General features: G+C 37.7%; 1 long non-coding RNA gene across 1 annotated transcript; it reads right to left on the bottom strand.

Annotated features, from left to right (window-relative positions):
• Positions 1 to 594: 594 nt before the first annotated feature.
• LOC124155086 lies at positions 595 to 11,991 on the bottom strand. The gene is made up of 3 exons (XR_006864121.1): positions 11,831 to 11,991; positions 3,609 to 3,790; positions 595 to 2,294 (listed from the first exon to the last, which is right to left on the bottom strand). It is a non-coding gene; the product is annotated as an uncharacterized LOC124155086 (long non-coding RNA).
• Positions 11,992 to 13,373: the final 1,382 nt, after the last annotated feature.

Raw genomic sequence — 13,373 nt, 5'->3', positions numbered from 1 at the left:
AAAAGGCCATAATTATTTCAACTTGCCTCATCACGAGAAAATTTCTCAACTCAACAGAAGTGAAGAGTTACTTTGGTGATAATTTGTTTATATAAAAACACTCAGAGAAAAGTGAATAAAATTTAATGAAAAAGATTATAATAATAATTTTTATTCCATGTTAACAAAATACACACATTCAGGTGGTATAACTCCATCACATTTCAAGGAGATATATAGAAACACACTAAGATATCCAGTGTTGGGGTTACCATTATCTAATAGGCAGCGACTGGTGGTAGTACATATCATGCTTTTCTTTCACCAAGTCAGTAAAGATCATTCAACTGGGACTTTGCATGATGTCATTGTCAATCTTTTATATTTATCCAGGGAGTGCATTCAACAGTTGTGAGAAAGGGAAGAACTAATGAAGGAAACTCCCCGCTGACTGCGTAACTTGTCTTTTTTCCTTGGGGCAGAGGCGGAATTGGAGATATACTTTTGGGGGGGATGAGAGCGATTAGTGGGGGCAATCCCCTCAGGAAAGAGGGAGTTCAGGAAAATTTTGAAAAATTAACATTCCTGAAAATGTATTTTACATCATTTTGGCGCTTATTATTTAAGTTTAAGCAGAGGCAGTTATTATGTATCAAATCCAGACAATTTTAAAATATTTTTTTTTCCTCTGAGACTTTAAGGGGGGAATCATCCACTCAACCGCCCTCCATAGTTACGCCACTGCCTTGGTACATTGGTCACGAAACTTATGCAATGTACGCAATCATTCATTTAAACTCAATGAAAATAAATTAAAGTTACTGATTGTTATGAATAACAAATAAATCACTGCACCATCCTGTGGTGAAACCGCGTAGAGTTGTCTCTAATCAAAAACCCTTGCCGACGCGACAGGCAAACTGAGATCAACAAGCCTGTTGATTGCTTGCGCTGATGAAGAAGATGGAGTGCTGCAAAACGTCGACGTCCGAAACGTCGGCCAGGTTTGGGAATAGTGACAACTCGACGCGGTTTCACCTCGAAGACCATGATAGTGCAGTGTTTAAGTTTAGCCGCGGAATCCTACCTTTTAGAAAGAAAAATTGTTTAAAAGTTGTTAAAAATTTTCAAGTCCTTAATTTATGATACAAGCCAAAGAGGCCGATTCCTGAAATATATAATAATGGAATTTCATTCCTATACAGAGCTAGCATATGAAGAACAAACGCAGCTAAGAGAAATATTCTCGTGTTTTACACTCGGGTGAGTTGCTCGCATGCTTGTAGGAATGATTCCCTGAGGACGAGGCCCTGAACGAATGCCCACATGCCCTGAGGGCGATGGCAGAGAAAAAATCGGAGAAAACATCGAAACATCGGCCTACAAGCAACTCACCCCCTATATAACGAGAAAAAACCGGAAAGATTTTACCGGTATCATACGCCGGCAAAGAACAAAACATATATCGAACGCAGCAACGCAACGTCGACAAAGCAATTTTTGCAACTTCAGGAATTCCTCCTCTCTCTTATACCATCTGTATTTCCCCCTTCTTTCCGTCACACTTCCCAAACCACTTCATGAGCCCCTGTTCGCATGGACATGAGGATATTGCTTGAAAATTATAGAAATAAATACCGGTGTATGAGATTAAATAGCATAGTGAAATTGACCTGTTTCATTGCGATTAGAGAATATCAAGAACATACATTCACTTCCTGAAGAGATTCTAGTTTTGACTGCCTAAAAGATGAAAGAATGCCTCTTAGAGAGAATAAGGAACGTGGCCATGTTCATAGACAATTATAGCACAGAGGAATAGTTGTAAATGTATCGAAATTGAAGGACTGCCCAAATCATATAATAATACATATGTATTTACTAGGGAAAAAGTAGTGCAAATTTTACAAAGTCATCGTGAAAAATATTATCTAAGATTATTTTCTTCAGAGAATAGGGTAATTTGGAGAAAAATCAAATGCATTCATGATTTTATTACTAATTAATTACAAATGATGATGAAGCATTTATCGTTCGACCCAATTTATATGCATGAGTTTTACAATTTAAGGCCATATGAGAAGCTACTAAAACGTGATTGCCGAAACTACATCGTCAATAAAGTTGCAATGACGTTTACAATTCTGCTTTGAATCTCTTTAGATCGAGTGCAGCATTCTCGGGGCTCCACAGGATAATATCCTCCTGCTTGTATACCAAACTTGCCATAGATAATCGGTGGCGGAGCACAGTAGATTACTCAAACATCACAGCAGACATCCAAATAGTTAGGACATGGGTCTTCTTTTGCCTCACTGTAAAAAACAATTTTAGAGATTGAATTTTAAGAAGGCCACACATGACTTTATAAAATATTTTATTTCCTAAAAATGAATGGTATGATTTTAAATACGAACAGAGTTTTAAGTTTGACGAATACCATAACCACAGAAAACCAGTTGAAAAATGCCGGGACTAGCCACGGTGAGAAATTTACGGAGTCACCCGCAATGCATAAATGGTGCGAAAAGTCCACAGAGAAGAAATCATTTGATTTAACCGGAATACCGGTTAAGGTGAATGATATTTTTCGTATAATCAGTTCGTTTATGGATAACCACGACGATACCTGTTTCTCAATTAAAATGGGTATTTTTCTCCAAATTATGACATACCTCTCTGACTTCAGCAGGAGGAATCCTTCATTGCTGACAATTTGAAGATGGGTATTTTTTCTCATGTAATAATTATATCCTAATGAGCACTCTTAGACAAGGTCTTTCTTCACGGAGTGAATAGCGGGTCAATTTTAGTTATTGAATCAAGATTTTACAAACGATTTACCTCCAATATCCTGAGGAATTAAAATCTTTCACGTTATGTCAATTGATTCTACTTTTTTTATCAATTAAGAATGCAATTCTAAATTATAATATCCCAAGGTTCGACAACAATTTTACAGATTTCAAGATTGCGCAACTCGCTGCTGATACAAAATGTTACAAAATCTTCTTCTATTTTAGGCTGAATTCATTCAATTCGTTCTAAATAAATTTTCGGAACTGACACTGCGTGTAAATTCTCGATTTTCCTTCCTCTTGTAAGTGCAAATATATAAATATGGCCTCTTTCACATAAGTATCGAGAACACTTAAAGTGAAATGGTGGACATTCTCATTGATGAGTACAATGTCCATATTAACATCAGAATCTAGTGATGAGTTACTCAAGTCCCCATCGGGTCTCCCAATAAGATGTATGTCCATCTCTATGAAAGCTTGGTAAACTCAATCCATACCCCATGAAGAAAATTACAACTTAGCAAATACCTATGCGGTAATTATCTACCTATTTAGCCCGAAACTTTAATTAATTTCAATGAGCTAACTATCGACAAATTGCCTGCAGTAGAAATGTTCGGAATCATGAGATTTGTGATATGGATACGATTGCGATCGTATTAGAAATGAGTTATTGCGGATCGAATGCTGGTCTGACCGTGAGGTAATTATAGTATAATTAATTTTAAACAGTACAAAAGAGGGTTCACAAGGTGGAAATAATTCGTATTCAGAAAGTTTTGCAATCACTGTGAACAGAAAGCAACATTAACTTTTCCAAACACATACCTTTCTTCCACAGTCATTCTGCTTTCACACTTGTAATATGGTATACACTCGCAGGCTCCGCTCTTGTGAATTTCTATGGATTCGTCATCAATTTCTTCCTTCGACTCTTCATCTTTTGGTGACCACCCTCTCGTTTGGACTAAGAGGACGAAGGCGAACAATAACGCCATCCAGGGTCTCATCTGGAAAATAATAAACAAATTGTGAGTTTTGGAGAAAAACAAATCTCAAGGCAAACACGTAAATTTACCATGTAAAGGTCAAATTTAGTACAAAATCAGATGTGTTGTAATCTCATAAATGTGAACTCAAATACCGAAATGAAGCTGATTGCCGTCAGTCAATAGTAAATCTATTTGGCGTCAAACTCAAGAGAACAGGGAACGAGTGTAGAGGAAAGATGAAGGATAATCAGAGAGAGTGAGAGGGTGGCTTACACCGCCAATTATCAAGTGAAAATCAAGTCCATAAACTAAGGCGTTCATGAAGAATATGCTTCCTCGATTACACCATAAAAAATGATGCGTTTGAATAGATAAATCACTGCAGCATAAGAGATGTATACTTTTGGAAAATTGACTTCGAAAACAAAGAAATCTTAAGGCCGTTTTACACGGGATACGGAGCGGCACAATCTGACGTGTGTACGAAGACGTATTAAAAATTGCTTTTTGTAAAGCGGTGAATTGTTAAAACGCATGACGTGAGATGGCAAAATACCGAATTGAAGCAGATTGCCGTCAGTCAATTGTAAATCTATTGGCGTCAAACTCAAGAGAATAGGGAACGAGTGTAGAGGCTATTGGGAAAGATGAAGGATAATCAGAGAGATTGAGAAGGTGGCCCCGTTCTAATTTCGTTCTTGCATTCGCGCAATTTCACGTCAGAAAGAGAAACCAATGCAGTTCTAATCTGCGCAATTCCGTGCTCCGTGTAAAACGGCCTTTAGAATTACTGAGGTTATCAAAAATGAATATCCATTTCTTCGGCGCCCAAGCCTACCAAACGGTATCCACGATGAGTGAAATTTGAAAATTTTGAAGGAAGCCTGTTTAAATTATTTATCTAAATTGTAATAAAGCTATGAGCAGGGTAAGTTCTGATTGAGCGGATAAACGGACGGACAACCCTTTCTCCCTCAAAGGAGGTCTCTTCATCCAGCGGAAAGAATGACTTCAGACATTAATTTTTAAATTTTAAACTCTTTTTAAATCATGAAGTATTGGCCATTACTTTTGGCCATATTCCACAACATTGAAGTCAAAAAATATCCCATACTTTGTTTCCAATAAATCTCAGTTTTCCCGGTTCTTTCCCAATCCCCAGGCTAGGCTATCCTCTCATTGCATGTCACCGCTCCTAAATGTGAATGCGACGTATTTTCGCGATTGAAATGCACTCCTAACAGTCGGAAAGTTTATTTTGTGACTTGTTAAAAATGTTATGAATTAAATTTGATTGAACTAGGTAATAACGGTAATATTAAAAAAATCATGAAAGAGTAACCCTTCAATCACTAGGCGATATCCATTTTTTAATATGCTTCCATAGAATGCGTCGACATGATGATATATACGTCACGCGGCCATAAATCGTTGCTTCCTTTTCATTTTTAATTATCCTTGACCAGTCCTTGAACAGAGAAATGAAGCTAATTATCTCCACGCTATGTGCCTCACTCCTTTCAAGGGCTTGTTTAAATAATATCACGGCGGTATTCAAAAATAGTGCGAATAAGTTATGGCCCTTTGAATCTAAGGCGACGACCGAGTCAACTTCCTGAAATTTCTGTGCACCGTGAAACATAAGCGGAGATGGACTAATTCTGGCAGGCGGGATGCAAATTACAGCGCCTGATGAGTTTTTGGGCCGGGTACATGATTTTCTTCTTGCCCCATGTAAAAGCCCTGCACATACCCAAACACGAGACCTATAATGAACATTTTCTTCATCAAAGGAAATAGGAAGAATAGAAAAATAACATTCAGAGCAAATATCGGCATTGGCATGAATCATTTTTAATTCTGAATAATTTTATCATGCAGAAAAAGTGAAAGCAATGGTTAAAATTTCTTAAATAGGTTTCTTTGAAATCACTTAAGTCGAGATTATAGCGGTAATGAATTTCTAATAATCGACCAGCGGCCAGCAAATAAAGCGATTTAGTATTCAGTCGTAGCAAACTCTAAAGAAATAACTTTATAGGTGAAATATTGGCAAATTAATAATTTTCTTAAAATTCGTCAGCAATGGAGAAAACAAAACGGATCCCTATAGTTTCATACCGTCTAAATTCTTTGTGAATATAACACGAACGTAATTTTTTATCAGTTTGTCTTATTTGATTTTACCAACCCTGAAAGAATAATTCCAATCTTCATCAAATGTCTTTAATCTATCTCTTTCTGATTCGATAATAGTTACTCGGGCCTTATTGACGGAAGTCAAAAAGACATCAAACGTGGCATTGCAAAATCGCGATTATAAGATTTGATGTGTAGGCGCAAACATCCCTTTTGGGAATCGACAGTTATTTCCCCCTATCGTGTTTTGAAGCTAGTAGCTAATCCGAGCCGGAAAACAAAGCAAATTAAAATGCTGATTACTTGATCGATAACAGTTTCGGAACTTCCTGTCATTGAGGAGATGTATAGTCAAAGAAGGTCAATGAGTGAAGAAAGAAGTTCGTTAAGGGGATTCCTTACAATAGTTTCGTGATCAACATGACCTTAGGAACTTCGTGCTCGTGTGCATAGATCAGATGGCGTCGAGCAAAAATGATTAGCACGAAATACGAATTACAGGAAGGTTAACCAAGAATTTGGATTGAAAAAAACTTCTCCTTTCTTTTATTAAATTTTTTCTCTTTGCTTTTCTCTTTGATTCTTTGTTCACCCTCTCGTTCTCATAATAATGAACTTGTTGAGATTTCCAAGATTAATCATAAGCTAATGTGCTTTGCATTCATGCTATAATGCCGCTGTTTACCTTACTAAAATTATTACATGAAAAAAAACTTGAAAAATGACAACTTCCAATGAGCATCCAACATCCGCACCGCCTTTTTTATTCTCCTGCAAGTATTTAACTCTATCTCTCCCCCTCGACATTTAGGGATTGTCAACGAAACTGTCGTATGCTGACGCATAAATAATTCAATCCAGAAATACGTAAAAAAATTTCGCGTTCACCATCAAGTACAGAAATATTCTAAATGCAATACTAGTAATATTGATAGCAGCGAAGTAGTTCCTTACAGATTTTGAATTCTATTATGGTTATTTATTATTATGAAATTATCCAAGAAATCACTTCATTTTCATCAAGGAGATAGGTTCGATACGGCGCGTTCCAAAACAATTCTTGTCGCGTATGTTTAAAAAAAATAATGTTTTGCCATCATAACCAGCATCTATTTTCGTTAAACAATAAAATTAGGGTACACTGAATACTGACAATATATTACATACATTTTATGATTTTTCAGCAATTTGAGGCGATTGCAGCATCATTTTAATCCACCTCTAGGCATTTTACTTAAATTAAAGCATTCATTTTCAAATAACTCAAAAAGCAACACGGTGACGTGCCACATTCTATATTATTGCCTTATTAATTATTATGGCATACCTATAGGAAATTATGTATTTTTTGTCAAAATAGTTCGAATAGTTTTAGAATAGTCATAATACATTCAAATAGTTATTGAAATTTTTCGCCTAGGATTTGACCAGTTCTACCCTAAAAGCCTGTGTAAAATGCGAATCTTTAAATGCAATTATAGAAATTATAGCACGGAAATGTAATTTTCCCTTATCTTATCGGAATTCGATGATGCGTAATTAGAGGAGTATTTTTTATTGTCACGAATATAATATACACTCGTTTTCACCAACATACAACACAAACCAACCTCCTTAAATCTCCATAAATTTATCAATCCTAACTCAACAATGGCGATTTCCCGCAGCAAGGCCTTCGTGCTGAAGCGGCTGGCCGTTCAGATTTGAAACCACGATAAGATTAGATAACATTCACTAATTCCTGACCGAGACAGAAGGAAATTATGACCATGATCTTGGCCTCGAGAGGGTGATTTCTATTTCATCGTTATATTTCCCTACATGTTGTTTATGATCTGTGGCGTAGCCAGGAGGGGGAACTTGCCCCCCCAAAAATGTAATTTAAACAGAAAAATATTAACCTATTAAAAAATTTATTCTACTGTATCAATTCTTGGAAGCAAAACTGTATAATTTTAAGTGCTTTCAATAGCATAAAATGTGATTTCTAGAGATAAAAATGCTTACAATTTCCCCAGAGGGAGTTCCACTCCCTTGACCCACCGGGTCGTGCCCCCCCCCCCCCCCCCAACACGTCCTGGCTACGTCACTGTCTATGATTCTGATCATTTCAAGGAGGGACATACCCAACCCAGTGAATACTAGGTAATTTTGAGTTATTTCAGCAGTATCAATAAAAAATTTTAAAAAATAATGTTGCTCCGATCAGTTCTATTTTTTTAGGAATAAAAGTATCTCTATACTCAATGTTAATGGCAAACAATTCCTACGCGTAATCAACTTCTATATTGTAAATGAATGCAGTCATTGACGCAAGAGAAGTCATTAATCTCGCTCTCCACCATAACATTTTAACGCTACTATTATTCAGTAAATCGCTTTTATTCGCACGATATGATTCTGCTATCGTTGCTGCTGAGAGCAGGAGTTGCTGTTGGTTTTAATTAGGATTTGCTATACCTGTGGATACTCTTTCGGAATAAAAATCGAGGCGCATTTAATTTTAATTCAAGGCTTAAATTTACCAACAATAAACATGTCAAATATGGGAAGATAATGTTTTCATTATCTGTTCATCATGGCTCTATCCTCATGCCAGTTTGGCCCTATACAAATAAGGAGAAAATATAAAAGTGTGAAGATCATGGAAAACCATATTTTTGAAAACTCTCTGACTTTTTAGAAAATATATACGAGTATGTTTCTACAACAAGAATTAAAAAATACCCACATGCCTCATTTTGCAGCAATCGGTGTCATCAAATTAGGATTTTCTGGTCACCAACCGGAGACGAGAAAATCTTCGTTTACACAATCAAAACTTCAAGTCTTGCTTCTTGCATGGAATATCGCAATGGTTAGCCGTATGCTTGTGTAAATTATGGAATTTGACGTAATGAACTGCAATTTGATATATTATTTCCATCACTACCAGAGTTCTGATTCGTCACAATCAACATTTACATATCAGAATTAAATTCAAGTTATCGTTCGACAATCGGTAAAAAAACTCCCTTCCTTAAATCAAGTATCCGCACAATACTTTTACGACCCGATAAAAAGCGATACGTCATCATGTTTCAAGTCACAATCACCAATCCTTCCCCGGGGAATTTCCAGAACGGAGCCCATTCAGGCATTTGGCTACCAACTTCCTGAAAGCCACAACTCATCATTACACTGCCACTTTCGCCTTATATTCCGCTAAGACGATGGGGTCCATATTTGATATAAGATATTATGTATTTGATATTAGCCTCTGTGTAGGTATTTCATTTCAGTACGGTGAATCCCAGTTGTTCCTCAATTCAGGGTTATTATTAATTTAAGGTAATAATTAATAGGATATTGATTTTACTAGCGATAAAAACTATTTGAACACCGTTCCGAACAGTTGGCGACTGTTGAGTCTAATGTGGTATTCCCTTGACACATTTTTGCTCCTTTATTTTCCTTGTTTTCATTGCAACCCCGCACTATGATTTGTGGCCATTAAAAGGGAAAAAAATCAATCAGTACATAGGTACATTTGTCTAAAGATTTTGAATTCCCTTCTATTCATGATTTCTATCACAGTTTTTTGTCTCAATGGTCTGATTACTCGCGAGGGATTCTCTAAACCTCCACGCCAATAAGGCATAATACGAGAAACGCCATCATCTTTCAAAGCAATTTACAGAGGGGTTTACCAAGCACATAGTTCGGGTGTCGATCCTCGTTGATACCGCATTCTTTTTCCATTGATGAATACTATATTTCGAGCATTATAAAAATAGAACTGAATAATAGGGGGAATACAACACGGGGCACTGGGTAAATAAAACTGCTCACTTGAGTAGGTATCCTTGAGACAAATATATCCATTTCTACTCATATACCTGTCTGGGCACTCGGGTATTTATACTGGAACTCTAGTGACATCATGGCACTCGAATACCTGTATCCGAGCACATTTCAATCACTCCTTTACCGAAGTTGAAAAGCCGTTTAACTCGAGCCACGGCCTTTAGAGTTCACAATGCAATGAATGAACAACGGTGCTTCAGAGCGTCCAGAGCTATCAAACATATCAGGTTTCTTATACAGGGTGTGTCAGGAGGAAGCTGTAATATTTCAGGAGGTGGTAGGGGAGACATTTTTAAGCAGTTTTTGCCCCATTAACATGGAGTCGCAACGCCTTAGTTACTGAGCTATGACAACGCAAAAACTTTTGGATGCACTTATGCAGTTACCATGACAACTGTTTTTCTAGGGTACCAAGCTTTTTCGATATTTTATTTAATATCGTGGATTTTTAAGGACATTAAATAATTAATGTTGAACGAAAATGGGCGATTATAATTGTCTGAAACAATTTACCTTTGAGCTTAATTAAACGAGAGTTTTCAGCGAGTATCAACAATAAAATTGCGCATTTTGAGATTGTTTCATCAGACATTTATAATCGCACATTTTCGTCCAACCTTAATTTTTTCCTTAAAAATCAGTCTTAAATAAAATATCGAAAAGACTGGATACCCAAAAAAACCACTTTCACGGTAACTGAAAAATGCATAAATAATATGTTTGTGCTGCCATAGCTCAGTGATTAAGGAGTTGCATCTTTATGTTTGTTGACAATAAAATGCTTACAATTGTCTCCCCAAACACCTGCTGAAGTATTGCAGATTCCTCCTGAAACTGTATTTAGGGGTGGGCAGTGCCTATGGTTTAGAAGCTTGAACCATTGGAACATTGATCAGCAAACGATAGAGGCCCTCTGATATCTGGTGGTGAAGGTTGATGCTGAAGGTAAAATGGACGGATGGGGTGGAACATAGGCGTAAATATGGGGGGATAAGGGGATAGATCCCCCCCAAAGCCTCAGAGAAATTAAAAAGTTATTTAAAAATATTGTCTAGTTTTTAAATTTAATGACTGCATTTGCTTAAAGTTAAATTTTTAACGCCAAAATGAATTAAAATGTATATCCAGGCATGTCATTTTTCAAAAATTTTTTCCGGATCCCCCGCTAACTGGGCTGGGGGTCGCTACCCCAGGCCATCCCCCAAAGCATATTCCTAGTTACGCCACTGGGGTGAGAAATGAGGAGGTAGGTAAACAGAAGGATAGGGGAAGAAAGGATACTGTGGATCAAAGTACAACTAAGAGGAAAACAGTGAATTGGCCACGCAATGAGACTCATAATTAACGTTGGAAACATACTCGAAGGAAAAAATGATGGGAAAGTCCCCAGATGAAGACCAAGGGACCTAGGGCAGAGCAAGAAGGATAAAAGAAGTGCTGGTAAGCAATCGAATAAAAGTAATCGGATTACATGTAACGATTACTTTTGCAGTAATTTTTACTTGTAGCGATTACTTGTTACAAAATCATTTTCCTGATTTTCCTGAAAGAAGTCTGCGATTTTTGCTTCTAGGGGGGACAGCTGCTGGGTACGCCTGGGCCCTTCGCTGGGTACGCCTACGATCCACAGCACAAAAATACATCGTCAGTTCTCGTCAGGCGCGCAGCTAAGAATTAAGGCTAAGGGGGGCTTTTAGGAGCAACTGGGGGAATGGAATACGGAAGGAGCTGGTGCCCTACCCAGAAAATTTTTATGATAAATGGCTCAAATGGTGAGTTTTACGACTTTCTGGGGGATATTTTATTAATCCTTACATTATTCTAAAAGTTATATTAATACAATTAAGTAAAATGGATTAATTTTTAAAATTTCTCTGAGTTCTGGGGGGGTGCTCGCCGCGCCACTGGTTCTCGTCACCGACAGTAATTGGGCCCAGTTTTTTTGTTCTCAGTACTTTTACAAACACTTAATACAGAGCCTTGGGGAGGTAAAACAACAGGCATGGGATAGGGAGAAATTGAGGGCTGCAGTTCCTCGTCTTAGGATTGCAATAGTATGAATATAATGAGTACCTTTACGAATTAATCCTCGGTCAGATGATACTTTTCTTGAGTCTTCAGATGTTTTGGGGCGAGAGTCTGCTCCTGAATCTCTCCGTGCAGGTGAAGTGGCACGTTCGCCGGTCAGTCTCGGAATCAAGGCGTCCACTCTGGAGAGCGCATTTTAACCCTGAAGGAAGAAAACCTCTTGGGCAACCAATTGGAAACGAGATGTGGAGGGGTTCATAATGATCGCACGCCAATTGTTCTTCATTTGTCTGCCGGCCGCATATCGGAGGACATCGCTCGGACGGAAAGACCTCGAGGAAAAAAAATATTCTTTCCCAACTTATTGTGCGTTCTCCGTTTAATAATCGAAAGCTGGTTCGAACGAAGGAGTTCTCGGACAAAACTTCCTGTTGTTTTTTTTTTATTTATTGAATTCGGGTGGTTTTGCTTAAATGAAGCAAGAATGGCCGTGTCCGTTTCCAGAAAAAAAATCTGGGGGGATCATTTGGAGGAGGGTACCTTTCTGGAGGTTTCAGTTGCAGTGGGTACGCTTAATAACGTCTCCCCTGAAACTTTCGAGGGGTTTGAACCCTTACATCCCCTACATGGAGCAAGAATGGCCAAAGCCATTGCCAGAAAAAATCTGGGGAGAGGGGGAATCGTTTGGAGAGGAATCATTTGGGGAGAATCACCTTTATAGGCGTTTCAGTTAAAGCGGGTACGCTTAAGAATGTCTCCCCAGAAAATTTCGGGGGGTTTGAGCCCCTACAGCCCCGTCAATCTCACCTTAGGGAAGGAATATTAGAAAACAGGATATCTCTAAAACCACGATGATTTTGCGAAGGCGCGGTTTACCTCCTCTTCCGTTGGGCAGAGGAAAACGTGGTTGATATTTGTCCCCACCGGTATTTAATTAATTAGGTGGCTTGTTGATACAGATCCTGTGAATTACTTAATTTCTGTAATCATGGCGGCAATCTAAATAGGTTGACTTGTAACCACCACGATATTTTGCATAATTCTGAAGTATTTTTCTTGATATCTAATTTGGAAGAAACGTTAATCGTCCACCCAGGGAGGTATGACGCTCACAATCAGTTGAAGGGTTATGGTTAAGTATTCAGCATAAGCCTTCAGTATTTTTCCTGGTATCTAATTAGGAAGAAAATTTACATGTCCACCCATTCCATTCCTAATGCCTCCTAGTGACATTAGAATAGAGCTCAGGCCATCATTTCTTTCGATTGAACCAGACAACCATGATTTTTTATCAGTATCCTATGAAGCTTGATTGGCAAATCTTACCTAGTTATTCTCTGTATATGCAAAAATAGGATTTGAATGGAAGAGGAATTGATACATCTTCATAGTGACCCATGCAAACCTTTTTTTCAAAGCTTTTGTTTTTTTTTCTTTCAATCAATATGTAGCACTTTAAATTGCAGCTACGAAAAGAATCTTGTTCACGAGCCTATTTTAAGACCGCAAGCATTCCAACTTGAGTTCAAAGATAGGAACCGCTTTAAAAATCTTCCCTAAAATGCGTGACAGTCTTTGGTGCTACGAT

The sequence above is a fragment of the Ischnura elegans genome, chromosome 3 (assembly GCF_921293095.1).
Source record: "Ischnura elegans chromosome 3, ioIscEleg1.1, whole genome shotgun sequence".
Classification (NCBI taxonomy): domain Eukaryota; kingdom Metazoa; phylum Arthropoda; class Insecta; order Odonata; family Coenagrionidae; genus Ischnura; species Ischnura elegans.
This window is presented reverse-complemented; position numbering and strand designations above follow the sequence as displayed.